Source organism: Talpa occidentalis, unplaced genomic scaffold, assembly GCF_014898055.3.
Source record: "Talpa occidentalis isolate TD23 unplaced genomic scaffold, MPIMG_talOcc4v2.1 talOcc4.8, whole genome shotgun sequence".
Lineage (NCBI taxonomy): Eukaryota > Metazoa > Chordata > Mammalia > Eulipotyphla > Talpidae > Talpa > Talpa occidentalis.
In genome coordinates, this window is record NW_023605194.1 from 81,798,624 (window position 1) to 81,818,342 (window position 19,719).

Sequence of the window (19,719 nt, forward strand, 5' to 3'; positions counted from 1 at the left end):
ATATTTTTTGTAAAGTCAGTTCTGTCCTTGTTTGTTCACATCTTTTCTGCATTTTGAACACATTTAGATAATATTTAAACAAAATATTTGAACCTAAGGTAATGTACAAGTTCACCCCTATTTTCTTCTAATATTTTTACAATTCTATATTTATATCTCTGGTCATTTTGGAGTTCTTGTATTTTATATTTTGAGATATGCATAAATACCCTTCTATCTCTCTTTTCCTCCCTTTTACCCCCAACCTCCTCCTCTTTATCTATTTCCTCCTCTCTCTACCTTCCCCTCCACCCCTCTATTTCTAATAGATAACCAGTTTCCCCACTGTCATTTTATAAAAGCTAATACTAATCCCTCTGAAAGAAGATGCTTTATCCCATTTGTATTTGGGTACACTTCTGGACATTCTCATTTGATCAAGTAGTCTGCCTTGCCTTTTCATACACCAGATCTACACATTCTTTAGAGGAGAGGAAACTTCTCAGGAGGGATGGTATTTACAGAAGTTTCCTCTTAGGTTGCGCCTCATGGATATTTGAGGTCCATGGGCTCCTTCACCTCTTCCTGTTTCCATTTCCCTGCTTTCCAAAGACAACTTAACCAACTGTCCACTTGGCAGTATTCATGAGCACTTGGGCTTTCTGTCTCCTCATTTCAGTGGAAATATGTATCTGGGTTTTTGTTCCTTATTCTATTTTTTTCCCTTAGTTTTTGTTTGTTTGTTTGTTTGTTTAGGTAATTGTAAAGGTTTTCCAAGCTTGAATATTTGAAAGTAGTTACCAGACTGCAATGCATAGACAGATTATTTGAAGGTAGAAGATACAGTTAATGAGAAATGCATTTAAGACAAGAATTGTGAGTCCAGGTGCAAACTTCCTAGAGTATTATTCAGTCAAGGAAGTGTTTATTGCTGGATTTGATGATAAAAATCTATACATGGGATCTTAGCTCAAAAAAGCTCAAAATAGAAATTGCAAGTTTTTTTAATGTCTTTTTAGTTTCATAGGTAAGCAAGACTATCTAATTAGTTAGGTCAGTGAAAAAGATCAATGAATCAACTAATTCTGGCAGTTTTCAGGAGAATTCTAGACTTTAAATAGCACATCAAAATCCCACTGTCCTTACCTTGGCCAATAACCAGATAGATTTCTCTGCATTAAAAAAAAAAAAAAGAAAGAAAGAAAGTAACCTTCTGTGTCCAGTGTAAGTTAACTGTATTCTTCAAAGAGGACAAAATCAGAACTAGACTACCATCAAGATCCTACTGAAAACTGAATTCAATATGTATATTTTCAAATTTGACAGTCAAATTACCTCCAAAAGCAGCTGTGTTAATCACACTCTTATCTCCAAAGTAATGTGCCTCTTTCTCCACATTGATACAATCACTCCTTTTAATTAAAATTTATTTTTTTTCTATATGGTAGGTTAGCTATAATATCTTATAGAAATTTAATCATACAATATGTAAGAATTTTTTCATGTCAGACCTCCTCTTAGTTTCCTTTATCTAGTGTCCTGTAAATTCAATTTTTCCTCCTCACACATTAATTGTATACACAGATATGTTTCCAAGTTGTCACTGTATTTTTAGTTTATAGTGATTTCTACATATGCAAATATTTTACTTTAGTTTAAGTATTTCATTTCCTTTTTTTGATATGTCTGCTGAGGATGGAAAGGGAGAATATAATGACTAATGTTTACATCAAGAGTCAGAGACATTTAACAACCAATTTACTAATTGGGAAAAGAACTATATATGTTATAAGACAGATTTTTCTATTAAACAATTTTGACTTTGTCTGAAAATATATACTAAGAGGTAGCAATGAATTTTTTAGGATAATGATACAACTTATTTCCCAGAAGCAATGAATGAGTCAGAAATGTACTGGTATAGTCATAAAATGAACTGAATGTTTTATAAAGCACATGCAATTTATATTTCAAACAAAAAGTTCAGAATGCTTTGGAAGTGACAATGATGGTGCATCAATGATTCATTCATTTGAACAGATTAGATTTATGATATGTCTATTCATCTTATAATGAACTTGTGGGTGTTTCCTAAGAAAGGAGGAGGATGGGGATATTCAATACATGTTAGTTAAAAAACATTGCCTGAATGTGCGATTAAAATACACCTGTAAGTGTCTTATTGATTTTAATAGTGGAGAATTAACTCAATTTTAACACAGATTCAATATAGAAAGTTGACTAGTATTTTCTTGGACAACACATTACATGCTGGCTTTCTAGAAATTTTTCTGTACTTGATTCAACAACTGTTTTTAAAAGTTGATGAATTAAAAAAAATTTTTTTTGAAAATTATGTAAAATAGGACCTAAACATCTCATGGAAATATCACTCTTAAACATACTGTTTTTAATATTTTAACTAAATCATGCTGATCATAAATAACACCAGCTACATCTTTGTATCACCCCCCCCACACACACACACACACAGACACACACTCCAAATACATGTAATGAAAACTTAGGTCCTAGTGGGATGGTATTAGGAGATGGGGCTTTTGATGGGCATTCAGATCATGACAATAGAGTCCCTAAGGTGAAATTACAGTCATTATAAGAATAGAAAATATCTAATCTTTTCTCACTTTCTACCAGGTGAGGCTACAATGAGACTACAAGCTATCTGTAAACCAGGAAGCGTGTGTACACCAGAACCCTATTGTGCTGGCACTCTGATCATGGACATCCAACTTCCAGAACTGTGCAAGTATTTCTTGTTTGTACCATCTAACCTATCATATTCGGTTATAGTAGTCCAAACCAATTAAGGCAACTATGAACTATCATTATGAACATTGAGAGTAAAATTTCTTTCTTTAGTTAATTATTTTTAATAGAAAATAGTCACATGTCTTTCAAAAAAATCAAATCAGACAAAGTTAAACATACAAAGATTATTACAAGAGGAAAGGCTGAAATACACTTCACTGAAACAAAGGTGGGAGATTTTGAAACATTGAGATGAACTAATAAAAAAAGTACTATAGGATATTATTCTGATGCTTGATCATCAAGAGTTATTAACTGGCACTTATGGAAGTTAGTTTACTACCTTCTACTGAGACTAGGGTACAGAGTCCTAGCTTTCTTGATGATTACATTTCAGAGGAGGATCTTACAAGACCTTGAGAAACAAATTACAGAGTTAGCCTTGGCTATGGACTCTTCTTTTGCTCTGCTTCATGATTAGTGGGACAATGAAGTCACATCCTGTAAGATTCAGTTAAGATTTCTTAAATGAATACTGGCTTGGATGGAGCTTCTTCATTACTCTTATTTTTTTTAAGATTTATTTTTTATTTATTCATGCATAGAAGAACTGGGGTGTAGGGGGTGAGAGGATTCACCAGAGTTGGGAGCAGAACAGGTGGATCTACTGAAATCACTGCTCAAGGGGAGCAGCAGATGAGATAGGATAGGTCAGATGCACCATGTGGGTTAGCATCCTGGCTGGGGATCAAAGCCAGGTTGCAGTTGTGATAGTGTGATAGCGCTGAGACTTAACTCCGATGCCACCAGGGAGGTCCCATTAGTCTTTTATTTTTAATCTCCACTTTTATCCGCTTCAGCAGGGCTTTATTTCTTGAATCTAAGCAGCTTAGCAATTTGGCAAAAAAGTGGTGTATCCAGATGGTGAATGTTATGTGAACTTCTTGAGAGAGCTCAAACTGAAGGAAGAAGGAGACAACTGGAACCCACTGTAAGATGAGAATAGGGTTTGAGAAAAGATCTGGGATGTCTTTTAAGTATCCCTAGGTCTTAGATGAAAACTTCATTCATATACTATGTGACACACACTGTTTCACCATTGAGAATACAAAGATAAAACTAAAGATAAAAGTTAAAAAAGTGTAGAGAAAGCAAGAAGACAAATAAGTAAATGATAAATTTCATTAGTGAAAAATAAATGTCATAGTGAAAAGTAAACCAGTGAACTGAATAAGCTATTATTAGGAAATTGAAACAAACAAACAAACAAAAACTCCAGTCAGTTTTGAATCATTAAAAACAGCACAATTAAAAACAGTTGCAAAGAGTGGTGAGCTTACTAGTTACACAAACATTTGAGGTTAAGTGTCCAAAAGAGACACAGCAAGTCCAAATGCCTTGTGTTTGAAGAACAATAGGACATTCTAAATTGATTATAACAAGCTAGGAGGATAATAATAAGAGATAATTATGGAATTCCTAGGAGTTAGATCACCATAAAAATGACATTTTGAGTAGGGAGCTGACATGATTTGATTCTCATTTAGCCAGATTATCCTGGACAGTCTTTTTAAAGAGGAGACTTTGAGGGGGAAAGGCAAAATCACGGACATCTATCAGAACAATATTGCAGATTCTAGGCAATAGATGATGATGACTAAGATGATTTGTTGGTGGACTGAACTGTGTATTTGAATATATAATCAAGGATGAGACCAAAGATTTTTTTTTTTTTCTGAGCAAATGAAAGGATGAATATGGGGAAATTTGTAGGTGGAGCTGATTTTAGTTTGAAGAGGATGGAGAAAAGATCAGAAGCTTAGCTTTACACATGTTAAGTTTGATAAGAGACTTTCTAAGTCACTTAAAAAGTCAAGTAATGATGTTTAGTAGATATTTTGGGCATGTATGTCTAAATATATATCTGTGTATCCATCTGTCAGTACATTTATGTACCTACCTATATATCATTTTATTTTTCATTCAATTGTTTTACTTGATTATTCTTTCTATATTGCTACATCTGAAAAAACTATTTTATTCTGTGAATTCCTTGTTTTAACAGTTTTTTCCTATTTCTATTTCATGATTTATTTTTAAACAGAGGTCATGAAACATGGCTATAAGAGTGATTTTTAAGAGAGATGATGTCACAAAAAAAGAAGACCCTGAATCTTATTTCTGGCTTTCCCAGTGAATCACCCTTTGTCAGATTACAATTTCCCCAGTGATGGTTCTCAGAATCTTTTTGTTTGCCTGATGCAAATCACTCAGGAATTTGCCAGTGAAAAAGCCTAACTTGCCAGATGCACAGTTGACTGTTCCACTGAGATCAATGATTACAGAAAAACTGTTAGCTACAGAAATAAGTCATTACTTGACATTTTAATGAGCATGTTAATGTGCTCCTGTATATTTTTTTCAAAAACTAAATTGTTTTTTCCCAATGAACGAAAAGTAACACTAAATTTTCAGATAATTATACTGTATTTTCTTATGTAATTCAGTAATATATGCATGAAACTAGTGTAGATGTTAGAAACATTACTGCCACACATACAGAATTTCAAAACTTTACATCAGTCATCAGTGAAAGAGATTTTGGCTCCCATAATAGTAAATTGTCTATTGAGTTAATCAGGGTTTACTCTGGAAAAGAGAAATATTAAAGATGGTTCAAATAAAACATCAAATATAAGGAATCAGACACTTATAATGTTGTTTAGAAACTAAAGAAGTGAAAGTTAAGGAGGGATTTTGTAGTTCTCAGATTTTTTTCATGAATTTTTGTCCAGGGAATCAGAGAATGGCTACATCTTTTAGCCTTGTCAATTATTACTCCTGTCACCAATTATTATTTCTGCCTTGTAGCTCTAAGACAAGTGATTGGCAGTGGTATGACCTACAGTGCTGGGGTAAAACAAAGAAAAAACAAACCTACATTTACAGAAAAACAGACTTCTGCACCACTAAAGGAGAAAAATTGGTATTAATTTCACTTTTCCTCTGCTGTCTGAATTTTCATGCAAATTTATCTCATTAGTAGAAATTAAATCCCATCTAGCAATCTGGAGGCAAGGGGATTGAGAAATATAATTCCTAGGTTTCTAATTCATAATTATACCAGCAAGGAGAGCATAGAAGATTTTAGAATTGATGTACATTATTTTCACTTTCTTATAGTTATTCATTTTCCTGGTCCCTTATTTAAGTTTTCTAGATCCCTGCTATGAGTGAGACCATCCGGTATTTTTCTTTTTCTTTTTGGCTTATTTCACTGAGCATGATCCCTTCCAGCGTCATCCATGTTGCTGCAAATTGCAAAATCAACAAAAACTATGAACCAGAGACACTTTTTGGGGGGTGGGGGGTGGGAGGGGAGAGATTGGGGTCAGAATGGGGGGATTGCAATTGTATGGGGAATATAAAAATAAAATTTATTAATTAAAAAAAAAGAATTGATGTACATTATAAAAATTCCAATTCCAATTCTTTCTACCCTTCAACTTAAGTCTATATTGTAACTTTTGAACAACAGCAAAATCAGTCATAAAATACTTTGATTTAACATAACATGACTCATTTCTCATTGAAGTGAAAATGTCCTAAAACTTCTCCTGAACACCCATAGTTGAATTAATCACTCTATCCATCTCTGGGTTATATTTTATGCTTTTTTTCCCCCTAATTAACACATACAATTTGATGATAATTAGAAACAAAATTATTAGGTAACTGAGCACCAACACATCTTGAATCTACTATTTATGAAGGAGAAAAACCACAGCTAATATTTGTTACATCAAATGGAAGAGAAAAACTGCCTATTACTAAAGGTCTGAACCTTGTATTGTGAGGTTTTTTTTTGTTTGTTTTTGTTGTTTTAATTTTCTTCACCCAGGCCTAAAGTCCATCTCTTCTTCCCCTCAGGCTCCATTTGGGTTGGTTCTAATTTTTACAGCAGTATTCACTAACTAGACTATGATATACAATAAAATATCTAGAGGAAATACTCTCAATTCCTGATACACACCATTATAACCACCACTATGCAGGGTCAATCACTGGAACCAGTATAATAACTGACCTCAATGCCTAATTGTTCCAGGGTCCTGAAGCCCCAGTGAGCAGTCAAGCTCACTGCTGACATTAATATAAATCCTCACATATATATCCTGTTGAAATTTAAACATGAAATTTTTCCTAATTAATGTTCTAAATTATATATGAGCTTTAGTTATGCTATGAATTTCCTCACCTCTTAATTCTAGAGTTTATAGGATTAGGAGTGTATAGTTTATAGCTAGCTATGTTCTGCAACAATAAAATTTAAAAGATCACTTAAGACTAGGCATTGAAGTCTTTTAATCATGATTGAACTGAGGATTTGAAGTCCCAAACCAGTCATTTTCTATCTACAAGCTATTCCATCTAGACAAAAGGGACTAGTCTACCATCAAATCTTAGCGTGACATGTCCTTTCATACTGTTTTTTTTGTTTGTTTTTTTTTTTTGTTTTTTTGTAGCATCTAGTTAGTCTCTCTTAGCTCTGCCTTCAAAAGACACTTTATTCAGACACACATAATAATTTCAGGTGTTAATCGAAATCCAATGTCACAGAAAGTAGTATATACATTCCATTTAGGACTTTCCAAAACAACATGAACAGATAATCCCCAGGTGCCATTTTTATGGTCTTGCTCCTAGAATCACTTTTATTACTCTATTCTATTTCATTCATAGTTATTTAAAGAAACCAAAAACTACTTCAAATATGTCAAGCACATATAATTTTTAATATAAGGAAATAATGCTTAAAAATAGTAGAAGTCCTGGATGAATAGAAGTCACTAGATATCCCTTTTTTTTCAGTTTTGATCTAAATAATCAGAAATTAGTTTGCACCACACATATCATAAAATAATTGTAAATCCTCATTGATATTTAGACTGCCCTGATTTAAGGAGGAATAATTTGCAGTCCCTGCAATATCAAGTTACAGGGTTCACAAAAAAGAGAAGGAATTGATTCCACTGAAATAAAAGGAAAAAGAAAGAAAAAAAATCTCTCACATGACCCACATTTCTGTCAACCTCAAGCTTAGATATAAAATGACAAAGAAAGTATGATACAAATTGTTGTTTTAATTCAGATTCTTAAAAATATTTTCAAAATGATAGGTGTTAAGGATGCTTCAGTTAGTTACCCTAGAAATGCCATAGCAGACTAGCAAACATCCCTGTCCTGGCACATTTACAGTCTACTGGGAAATACTGGTAAATTAGCAGTCACTGCTGAAAGCTCTCATACACTGTTGGTGGAGAATGTGAAAGCAGTTTCTTTAGGATGTTTAATTTAAATTTAATTTTAAAAGATTCAGATTGCTTTAAAAAAAAATGTGTATGTTTCTCCTCATATAACCCTAATCCCTAAGGATTGATTAGTTTTAGGAAGGGATGGATTCAAGGATCGATAAGAACTTGTTAGGACTCTCATGGACAGAGTCGACAGATCTCTTTTGTGGTCTCTGTCTCTGCATTCTGCTTTCTGTCATTGGATTCTTTTTATAATAGTTGCCCTTCTCAGTTTGTAAAAAGACACAAAATATTTTGTTTCCCATCCATGGGTCTGGTGATTTCTTTGACTTCACAAAGATGCTTTAAAGATAGCTTGACAAATATGCTTACTTTGGTAGATGAGGAATCACTTTGTTCATGTTTGGTATTAACAAAATCACGTTCATTAATGGGAAAAAGGTTTTATAACACTGGAAAAGAAAGGTAAAACTGGATGACAAGGGCCTCCCCGGTGGCGCAGCGGTTGAGCGCTGGGTTGTGAAACTCCCCGTGGCCTCTGCGGCGCCGGTTCGATCCCCAGCTGCTCCCCGGCCACCGGAGGAGGGTCCGACATGGCACGCAGACCTCTCCTGCCGCCCGCTGCTCCCCTCAGCAGTGTACTTCGGTCCTTCTGCCTGCTCTGCTCCCCGCTCTGGCTCTGGTGAATTCTCTCACCCTCCCGCGCTTCTGACTGTACCCAGTGCATGTATAAACAAACAAATAAACAAACAAACAAATAAATAAATAAAATACGTGCCTCTTAAAAAAAAAAACTGGATGACAAAATTAAGGGATGTAGATATGAATCATCTGTTAAGGATGATTTTCAGTGAATAAAAATGCTCAGCTGACAGAAATGTAAACCCAGTTGTTAATCTCTTAAATATGAGGGCAAGATGGATAGACAAAATTCTTTGGGAAGAGTGAACTCTACGAGTTAAGAAATAAAGCTAAATGGTAAAATTTGGTAAAGATCATAAATAATCACATTATGAAGGCAGGGTCAAGATTAAAATATGTTTCAAGTGAGAAATAACAATGTATTAGAGTATTAGTTTGCAAAACTGAGAGGTATTTAATTAAAATTATTTATTTTTAGGCAAAATAGATACTAATAAAATCCTGATCCCTGGGTTTTATCTATTTGCTCATAACACATGACACTTAGGAAAAATATTTATGAAGCTCCTTTATTAAACATAGTAATTCCTATTACTGTTTTTCCCTTACCCTGATTTAATTTTCTTTATAGTCCTTATGAAGAATTAAGTAATTAATTCCACATGTTAACTAAGCTATTGAAATGATGAGTTGACAATACATATAAACAATAAATCATTATGGTGTACATATGAAACTACTATGGTATATGTCAATTATATATCAAAAATAAAAGAATGAAATAACAATTCCGGTATTTTATAACACATTTTAAATAATTATTTATATATATTTTACATCATTGTTCATTTTTATATGTTTGATTTCTCCTCTCAGGTGTAGTGAATTCCCACCACCAAGTCATCTGTGAACCATCACCATAGTCTCTCTTTTTTTTTTAAGATTTGTTTATTTTATACAAGAACTGGGGTACAGGCCAGATGCGTGGGAGGGTGAGAGGATTTACCAGAGACAGAGTGGGGAACAGAACAGGTAGACTGATGAAACACACTGCTGAGGGGAGCAGCGGGCACCATAGTCTCTTGTATAGCACATTTTTTAGATTAACTCTTGATATTCCCTTTAGTAAAATTTGACTATTTTGATCACTATTTGATCACTAGCTAGACAGGAGGCTGTTACTAGTTATCTGGAATCACGATGTTTCAATAGTATAATTAAAGGTTATATTACAAAGTATAAGTAATAACAGACACTGGAGTGTGATCACTTGCCATCACCAGTTGCTGGAAACATGGAGCATTACCATTCACATGACTCCACATTGTCTTGTTCCTATAAAATATCCTAATGATCACCAGCAGTGGTTAAATCTGACCACTTTGTTTTTTCCCTAAAGCCTGTCAAGAAAGCAACATTGTAGTTCATTGATAAACTCTGGTAACAAAAGTCCATGAAAGAGTCTTGCACTGAAATTGGTTTCAATTGCTAGCACTCTGTAGGTACAAAGCTAATAGAGGAGAGGTTTGTGGTCAGGTCCTCTCCGCACAGATCGATACTTCCTTTGCTAGAGGCAGAGGCAGGGACAAAGTCAATGACACTTAACCACAGGCAACAAACTGGCAATTCATGTGCTACAGGAGCTGGCATCTTGAAATTATGTAGTGAATACATTTCCCATTAGTTCATGGAAAACTTCTGTCAAGTTTTTAAGTTGAGCACACTGTAGCAATGCCCCATCTAGTTGTAAAGCAGTGCCTATAAATCAAAGCTAACTTTCCTTCTTACTCACTTCAGTCTTAGCATCATTATTACAGATATTTATTTTAATCCTTGACAATACTGTTTCAGAGGCAATGTATACCTATGGTTAAGCTGAAAGTAGTAGAGTCCAAATAAAATAATACTAATATAATAGTTTTCAGAGGAATTTTGGATTCATTATTAAATAAATAATGGCTATTTTACCTTATACTCTTCAAAGTAACAGCCCCTTTTCTCTCTTTCATTGGTAATTGTTTGTAATAAGTAACTGTTTTATGAGTTCTATGCTTTATTAATCCTATTATTGTTGCAAGTAAAAAATATTTTCTTCAAATATCCCTTCAAAGTAGTGTATTTGCATTTTTCTGAGATACCTAGGAAGGGAATTGCTAGATCATGGTATGGTAGATACATTTTTAATATTTTCAGAAATCTCTGTACAGCTTTCCACAGGGCCTGTACTAGTCTACATTTCCACCAATAGTGTATGAAGTTCCTTTTTACATTTCTTCACCAGAACTTGCTATTTCTGGAATTTTTTATATGGGTCATTCTTGTAGGTGTGAGCATTCTCACTGTGGTTTGGATTTGTATTTCCCTGTGCTTGTTACCATCTGCATGGTTTCTTTGAAGAAGGGCCAATTTAGCTCTTCTGACCATTTTTTTAAAATTGGGTTATTTTATTTTGTTGTTGTATGAGTTCTTTGCCAAATTAATTTTGTACAAATGTTATCATCCATTCTGTTTCCCTGACAGTTTCTTTTACTGCACAGAAGTTTTTTAATTTATGTAATCCCATTTATTTATATTTTTGTTTTTCTTGCCATTGGAGATGAGTCCACTGAAGCCAATGTCCTGAAATGTTTTGCCTATGTTATTTTTCAATGTATTTAATAGTTTCAGTCTGAAATTCATGACTTTAAACGATTTGGAGTTACATCTGTATAAGGTGTAAGATAGTGATTCTTTTTCATGTGGTTATCCACTTTGCCCAACACAATTTGTTGAAGAAACTCTCTTTCTCCAACGTGTACTCTTGGTTCCTTTGTCATAGATTAACTGTCCACAGATAACTATATTGATTTCTGGGTTCTCATTTCTATTCCATTGGTCTGCATGTCTGTTTTTGCTTTAGGAAACTAAAGTTATGGGGATGTATAATAATATTCATCCCACAAAATAATAAAAATTTTAAATTTCACAAATGACATGTATGGTAGTTTACAAAGGATTTAAATACAGTGTCTTATCTTAATGTGAAGGCCAAGTTCAATGTTATTTAAGTGGGTTCATAGGGTTATAAATAATTATTATTTAAATACAGAAATTCTACACAGGTCAGTATTTTTAGACATGAAGTCTCCTGATGGCAACATCTTGATCTAAAGTTAAATTTATGAAACCACATGAAACTTAAAAATATAATATTTATTTGAATCCCTTCCATCTTTAAAATCTTGATTATGTTTTGGTTTGTATGTAATTTTACTTTCTTCAACAATATTTTTGTATGAAAATAATTTAATACTGGGAGTTAAAAGCATCAATTGAAGTATTTGGCCAGCACCGGGAGGCTGTATTCTATAAACAGGCATTATCAAAGGGTGACAGGGGTATAATAGTACTTATGGTAGAGGATATGCAAGCAGTAATATGTTTCAAATCAGTAATATGTTTCAAACAGTGTCTGTACTAACAAATTTTAAAGAAATATATTACTCCTTGCAAATATTAGCTCCTGACTTAATTTCCAGCTTCATTCACTGTATTTCCACCATTCAAACCTCTTATGGGGTATGCTTTTTTTTAAAGTAGGGTATTAGAGAATATTTTAATGTATATTTGGAATTGTATAAAATAATAAAAAAAATTATTATAATGAAAAACATATGTTGAAAATGTTACCTACTTTATGATATTGCAATATTGCAGCATATAAAAGACATAAGCTGAAGGAAACTACAATGTTCATAAATTTTAGCTGAAGTCTGCTTAACAAATACAACCACTGTAACTTTCCTTCCTTCACTCCCTGTTGCAATTACAGTCAGGTGAATGAATTCTTTCTCTTTCAATTGACAACTTTAAATTTCCTGCTAAAACTCTAGTGGATGCCTGATTCTGCTATTTCTTAAGATACCATGATGACAAGAACTTATGATTATCTTGACTTTACATTTTGTCAATAACTCCAAGTCAGTGCTCTTCCAGTTTCCACTAAACATAACCTGGTCTCTGCTACCAAACAACATAACCCCAGCTTGGTTGTGGCACAGCCACCATAACAGATCTTTCCCTTTTACTGGAAACTCCTTTATTATTTGTCTACCTTCCTACTCTTGATCTTTAAAACCAAACCCATCCCGGGCCTCCCCAGTGGCGCAGCAGTTGAGCACTGGGTTGCGAAGCTGCCCGCAGCCTCTGCGGCGCCGGTTCGATCCCCGGCTGCTCCCCGGCCTCCGGAGGCGGGTCCCACATGGCGCGCAGACCTCTCCTGCTGCCTGCTGCTCCCCTCAGCAGTGTACTTTGGTCCTTCTGCCTGCTCTGCTCCCCGCTCTGGCTCTGGTGAATTCTCTCACCCTCCTGAGCTTCTGACTGTACCCAGTGCATGTATAAACAAACAAACAAACAAATAAATAAATAAAACATGCCTCTATTAAAAAAAAACAAAACAAAAAAACAAACCCATCCCTCAATCCCTCACTTCCTTGAATTATGGTTTTCATTGCTCATCCTCACCTCAGGACAGTTCCTTTTTAAAAAAATTCCTCTGTGATTATTACCAATATATTCTTTACTTGTGATTTATTAAAAAATGCTAAACCAAAATTACATACCAGGTAGTCTTTTGCACGCTGCACGTATGTAGATACTCCATAAGGTCTTTGAATTTCTGTGTGGTTTCTTCATATTTGCAACATCCCATCACCACTTTCACCAACTTTCAAAGGTCTACCACTGTTTCTGACATTAAAAGTTACTAAATAATTATCTACATTTGTTATAAGTAAATAGATTAAAGAATATTAGGTTACAGCAAAGAAATCAGGTTATGGGAAGAGAGAGTAACTTAGAAATTTGTTTCAAAAAAAAGCAACCCGGCCTCCCCTGTGGCACAGCGGGTTCACCGCCACTCTGTGAAGGTGTCAACAGCTACTGCCTCGCGGGTTCGATTCTCGGCCAGCAGGGAGAAACCCACATGGCCCAGCAGACCTTTCCTGTCTCTCCCGCTTCTCCCCTCAGCAGTGCCTTTGGTCCGTCTGCCTGTTCTGCTCCCCACTCTGTCTCTGTGAATTCTCTTACCCTTCCGTGCCTCTAATATTTATACAGTTCCTGTATAAATAAATTTAAAAAAAGCAACCTATTGAATTTTTTAAAATTATCCTATACAATTTAAATTAAAACACTATGCAAGCAGAAAATTTTATTTTGCTCTATTTCACCAGAAGGAGGGAAACAGCATTTTTAAAAATGAGAGTAAAAAGGAAATGCTAGAAATAAAAACAAAAACAAAAAAACATCATCAGAGAAGCTATTTCCTTCAATGGGTTTATCAGTGCACTAGATACAACAGACAAAATATAATCAATGCATTCAAGAGAGATAAATAAAATTATACTGAAATAAATATATATAACAACATAGAACAATAGGGGCTCTTAAAGAATATTAAATCTTCTAATACACTTTCAATTAGTGTCCCAGAAGGAGAGAGGATAGAGAATGAGACAAAAGAAGAATTTGAAAGGGTAATAGCAAAGAATTTCCTGAAGTTAATGAGAACCTAGAAAACATATCAACAAAAACAGATCCACAGAATTCAGAGAACCACAAGAATAATAAGCAAAAATAAAAGTCATATAATCAGGGAAATGTAAATAAAAGCCACACTGAGATACCACCTTACACCAATAAGAATGGCACATATCAGAAAAACTAGCAACAGCAAATGTTGGTGAGGATGTGGTAAAGAAGAACTCTCATACATAGCTGGTGGGAGTGCAAACTGGTCCAACCACTATGGAAAGCTGTCTGGAGGTTCCTCAGTCTACTAAAAATGGGGCTACCATATGACTGGGCAATTCTATTCCTAGGGATCTACCCAAAGGACACAAAAACATTGATTCAAAAATCCACCTGTACACCTATGTTTATTGCAGCACTATTTACAATAGGTAAAACCTGGAAACAGCCCAAATACCCAAATAATTGATGACTGGATCAAGAAGATGTGGTATTTATATCAATGGAATATTATTCAGCAATCAAAAAGATAAACTCATGCCATTTGCAGCAATGTGGATGGAGCTACAAGGAATTATGCTCAGTGATGTAAGTTAGAAGGAAAAAGAAAAATATCCAATGATTTCAATTATAGCATGAATATAGGGGAACCAAGTAAGACATCAGTGTAAAAAAATAATAACAGTACAAAACTCAATAAAGCAAAAACAGACAATTATAAATCAGAGACATACTGCAGGGGGGGAGGAGGGAGGGGGATTAGAGGAAGGGAAGGAGGAGCACAGGGGACTGAGGTGATGATGCACGGGTGCCTTGGTGAAGGAAACTCTTGGGGACTACACCTCAGGGGGTGGGGGGAAGCAAATATTGTTTAAAAATGAACAATGATGTAAAAAATAAAAAAATAAAAAGTCACCAGGAAATCATTATCAATTTTCTGAAACACGGAGATAAAGACATTTTGAAGGGGAAGGAGAAGGAAGGGTGGGAGGGAACAAACAGCAACAAAATAAGAACAACCTACTTACGTCCAAAGTGATGAAAACTAGAAGATATTTGAGTAGCATATTTAAAGTCCTGGGGGGAAAATCAACCTAGAAAACAACACCTAGAAAACAACACTTAGTAATAAAAAAAAAAGTAAAATAGCACTTTTCCGTCAAATTAAAGTCAAGCAAAATGATCACAATGAGAATACAAGAGACACGTATGCAGAAAAGAACATTACATTTTTTCTGTGTTAAGGTGATCTAATGTCATTAAGGGCAAATCAAATTTTAAGCCTGATTGTAAAAATCAGTTCATTCTAGGTGACTTGTAGCAACCACCGCAATGTACTCACTTCAAATTGTCTGTTTCTTTTGATTCCTTAATTATGTTCTAGTATAACCCAGTAAACAATTTCAAATTCATTAGATAATGGATATGATATACAAATAAGAAAGCTATTTATAAAATGAAGGAAAATAAATGCATCCCTTGATTTATAAACCAGTTAATCTTGTATGAACATTTTGGCAACATTTCATGCTATTTGTCACTCAATTTTACAAATATAAGGAGTTCACTTGAAATGATTTTGTAGATCCCTGCTGTGTTTAAAACTTCAATTAAGTGACTACCATTCTATTTCCTATGAGAACTAGCTTAACTTTTTAAATTTTTCTTCATAATTCACATCTCTGAGAGCAGGAACATATTGGTTGGAATAATTTTGTATCCCAGTAGGAGCAATTATATATTTTTTCATGTGATTGATGCTGAATGCAAGTCTATTGGTGAGCAGTAACCTGTGCCTTGTAATTCCTTTCATTTCATTTATATTCATCTGGGATCCACGCCAGATTTCTCTTGGCTTCGGCACACTCAGTGATAGCTAGACAGTAGGGAAGCAGGTTATTTTTTTATTCTGTAGTAGTAGGTTTGCCAGCTTTTAACACCTTCCTCTTTTTGCTGTATTTTCTGTCACTTATTCACTAGGGACACATTTTCAGCATTTATTATGTTAACCCAGCAAACTTTCCCATTCCATTACCTTTCAACATAGGTTCATCTGAATCCTTTCTAAGGTGACTATATTTGGAACTGAAAATTAAAACTTAAGACAAAGTTGTCATGAGGACATGTTTTGAAAAAACTGTGTTTGTTTGTCAAAAATTTACACACTATTGATATGCTCCATTTATCCTGGCATCTGTTACCCAACTTCTCAACTATAAAAGATCATATTTTCACTTGCGCTGGCTGTTCTCCATAGCAAACAGAGTAATAGCTGGCGATGCGATCTCCACATTATAGAGTGGCATGGCATTTTCATTTTTAATTTGGATATGGCATGGCTATAATTTGCATAGGTAAGTTTTCAAGGTATGTGTCTTTTATAAAAGAGTAATAGTTTGAGGAACATCCTTATTCTCAGAAAATATAAGAGGAATCAAGATGAAAAAGATGGAAGTTACCAAAGCCTGTGGATTTCAATAATTAAAAATATTTCCTATTATAAATTCTGGCTCCTGATACTACAGCCAGGTAACAGTATGAAAGTGTGCAGTGTTTTTCCTCTTGTTCTTCCCTTCTACATGACTGTCTACCCCATATCCTAACTTCCAACTGCAGCTTTTATAGTATAAATCCATTGCAGAAAGAATGTATGTATATATAAACAACACTTATGAAGGTTTCCAAAATCAATTTGTTGCCCAACTTTTATGTATCTCCTTTTAATATAACTTAGGCCACAATTTTATTTCTGGCATATCTTTTATTATTTTTGGTGCATGATTTAATTTAGTATTTGTGATTTTATATAATTGTAAAGATTTCTAACTGCACTGTATTACATTTCCCATTTTTCAGTTACATCTTCGGGGAACCACTCCACTGACTGCAAAAATACTCTCTAACTAGCCCAGCAATACTGCTCCGAAAAAATGCACACAGATAATAAGTTAACAGATCCATGAAATTATATTTCCTCAGAGCATAAATAGCAGAAATTTATCAACTGGCTGAAAATCACTTTCTTAACAAAAGTACTAATTATGTAATTCAATATATAAAACATGCAAGCACACGTGCACATTTGCAATAAGGACACTTTAAAAGACAATACATAATACAAGCAAACACATCTTTGCTGATAATGCACCATTCTTGACTTTTGGAAATAATGCTATCATGAATATGGGGGTATAAATATCTTTTCAAGTTAATATTTTCATTTTCTAGATAAATACCCAGAAGTGAAATTGTTAGATCATATGTTAGCTCTATTTTTAATGTTTTGAGGAACCTCCATACTGTTTTCCGTATTAAATTTTCATAATTTACATTCCCACAGTGCACAAGAGGCCCCTTTCTCTGCATCCTTACTACAGTTTTCCATACCATTTTAATAATGGCTGTTTCAACATATATGAAGTCATATCCCATTGTGACTTTGATTACTTAATGAACAGTGATGTACCTGTTTGCCATCTTATAACTTCTTTGCAAAAAATATAGATAGATTTTCTGTCCACTTTTATTTGGATGACCTGTTTTTCCTGAGAAAGGAGCTCTTGCTATTTAAGCCTCCAGATGAGAATGCAGCTCAGATGAAACTATGCTCAGACTCCTGATCCACTGAAATTTGAGAAAAATAAAATTGTTTTCTTTTCAGATACAATTGTAATTTGTTATTCAGCAATAGAAGAAGCTATAGAACATCCAAATGCGGGGAAAAAATTCCAACACATTGTTAAAACTTCCCTATATTTCCAGGTTTTGATATGTGGCCTTTACAGAAATTTGGGATGTAGAACATTATTTCTCCATCTACTTTGTCATTGTGTTCAGCCCAGTCAATCTAGGAGCACAGACGTCTCTGTTTGCCTTCACTGTCTGCAAATTCCATGGTCTGTACTTGTGGTATATGTAGAGGCAGCCTGGTTTGCAATCTGTGGTATTACAATATATACATTCTTTATTCTAGTCACTTAGAATCTAAATGTCTAAATTATGATAGAAAAGATTATTACATAAACACATAGTTCAAATTTTGTGCAGTGAGAGAACAGTGATCATGAAAATCTAATGTACCTACATTCAAGAAGGTTACAAGTTGACAGGCCAGATAGAAAGAAGTCAAATTATCAAACAAAGATTTATAATCACAGTTTTTCTAGGTATTACAAGGAGAGATAATTGTGCCAAGATTATAAGTATGTTTGATAACATAATAATAATAATAATTGATTAGTGTGTAAGTTTAATGTTCCAAATATTATTCAACACATTTATATGCATTTTATGCAATTCAGTTATTTATATCTTTATGTTAACATGTTTACCCAAGGACACATTCCTAGTAAGTGGTGAACCTATGCCCAAATTCTAGACATTTGTGGTCAGAGTCTGAGTTCTTAACAATTACCTAATATTGTAGCAAAGGTAGTTGCTATTATCAGTGAAAATTCATTGAAAAATAATAGGTTTGAAAGATAAAGTAGTAAGAGTAATTAAAGAAATATTTACTTTTTTAGTAATATTAGAAAGTAATAAGTATTGAGTAATGTATGTTAGGCATGATATTATCTGCAAAGACTATGGGGTGGGAGGCAATAATGTATTTTAGAGGAGCTTAAAGGAAAGAATAGCCAGATTTTGTATATCAATAGAGTGTGATGTAAGATAAAAATGGAGAATGTAAAAGCTCCATTAGAGCATCTGTTGAATAATGAAAGACTCTTAAAAGCCTGCTCTTCTAGTCACTCCCTCCAATCCTATGTCTTACTATTATCTATTTATTAATACATCTTTTCTTTTACCACAACCTACAAGCAATTGTAGGATCTGTCCCCCAAAAAATGTTCACAGGCTTTTCCAAGGTGTCCAGAGCTGACTTTTTTCAATACACATTGCCTTGATAAATAGTACAAAGGTAATTGAGGCCCTATATGTCTTGGGGGAAAAATTTTCCATTGTCTTAAAGAATGCAGATTTAACTATGTTGGTGGGCTATGGGTGTTTTGATGGCAGGTGTAGTGTGGTAACACTTGACAGGGGACATCTTATATTTCTAAAGTACAAACAATTGTGTAAACCAATGTTACCTAATGAAAAAAATGTGTGTGTGTGTATATATATATATATATATATATATATATGCACAGATTACCTATATCTAGAGATAGCTCCAGAAATATACATTTTATCAGAGCAACCTATCTTAAGATAAGCAAACGTTCCAGAGGCAGGTGTTGTCATATAAAGAAGCACCCTCCTTTCCATGTGAGACACCCTTTTTCTTCCTAACACACTACACTAGGCCCTTATCCCTTCTTTAGCACAGGATATAAACCCCTGCTTTGTTTCATTTACTTTAGAAATTATAGTTATGCAGTCTCATGCATATGTAATAAAATTGGATTTTTCCCTCCTATTAATCTCCCTGATGCCAATTTGTTAAGTTGTTCCGACTGAGAAGAACCCAGGAAGAGGGGAAATTTCCCTAGTGCCTTGA

General features: G+C 34.1%; 1 long non-coding RNA gene across 7 annotated transcripts in view; it reads right to left on the bottom strand.

Annotated features, from left to right (window-relative positions):
• LOC119234138 (uncharacterized) overlaps nt 1-19,719 on the bottom strand; it is a 326,611-nt gene that overhangs the window by 297,480 nt on the left and 9,412 nt on the right. Inside the window, exon 2 of one of the 7 annotated variants that reach the window (XR_008549919.1) lies at nt 17,683-17,840. The exons of the other annotated variants lie outside the window; for them this stretch is intronic. This is a non-coding gene — a long non-coding RNA (uncharacterized LOC119234138). The remainder of the gene's footprint in view (nt 1-17,682; nt 17,841-19,719) is intronic. 7 annotated transcript variants of the gene reach the window in all.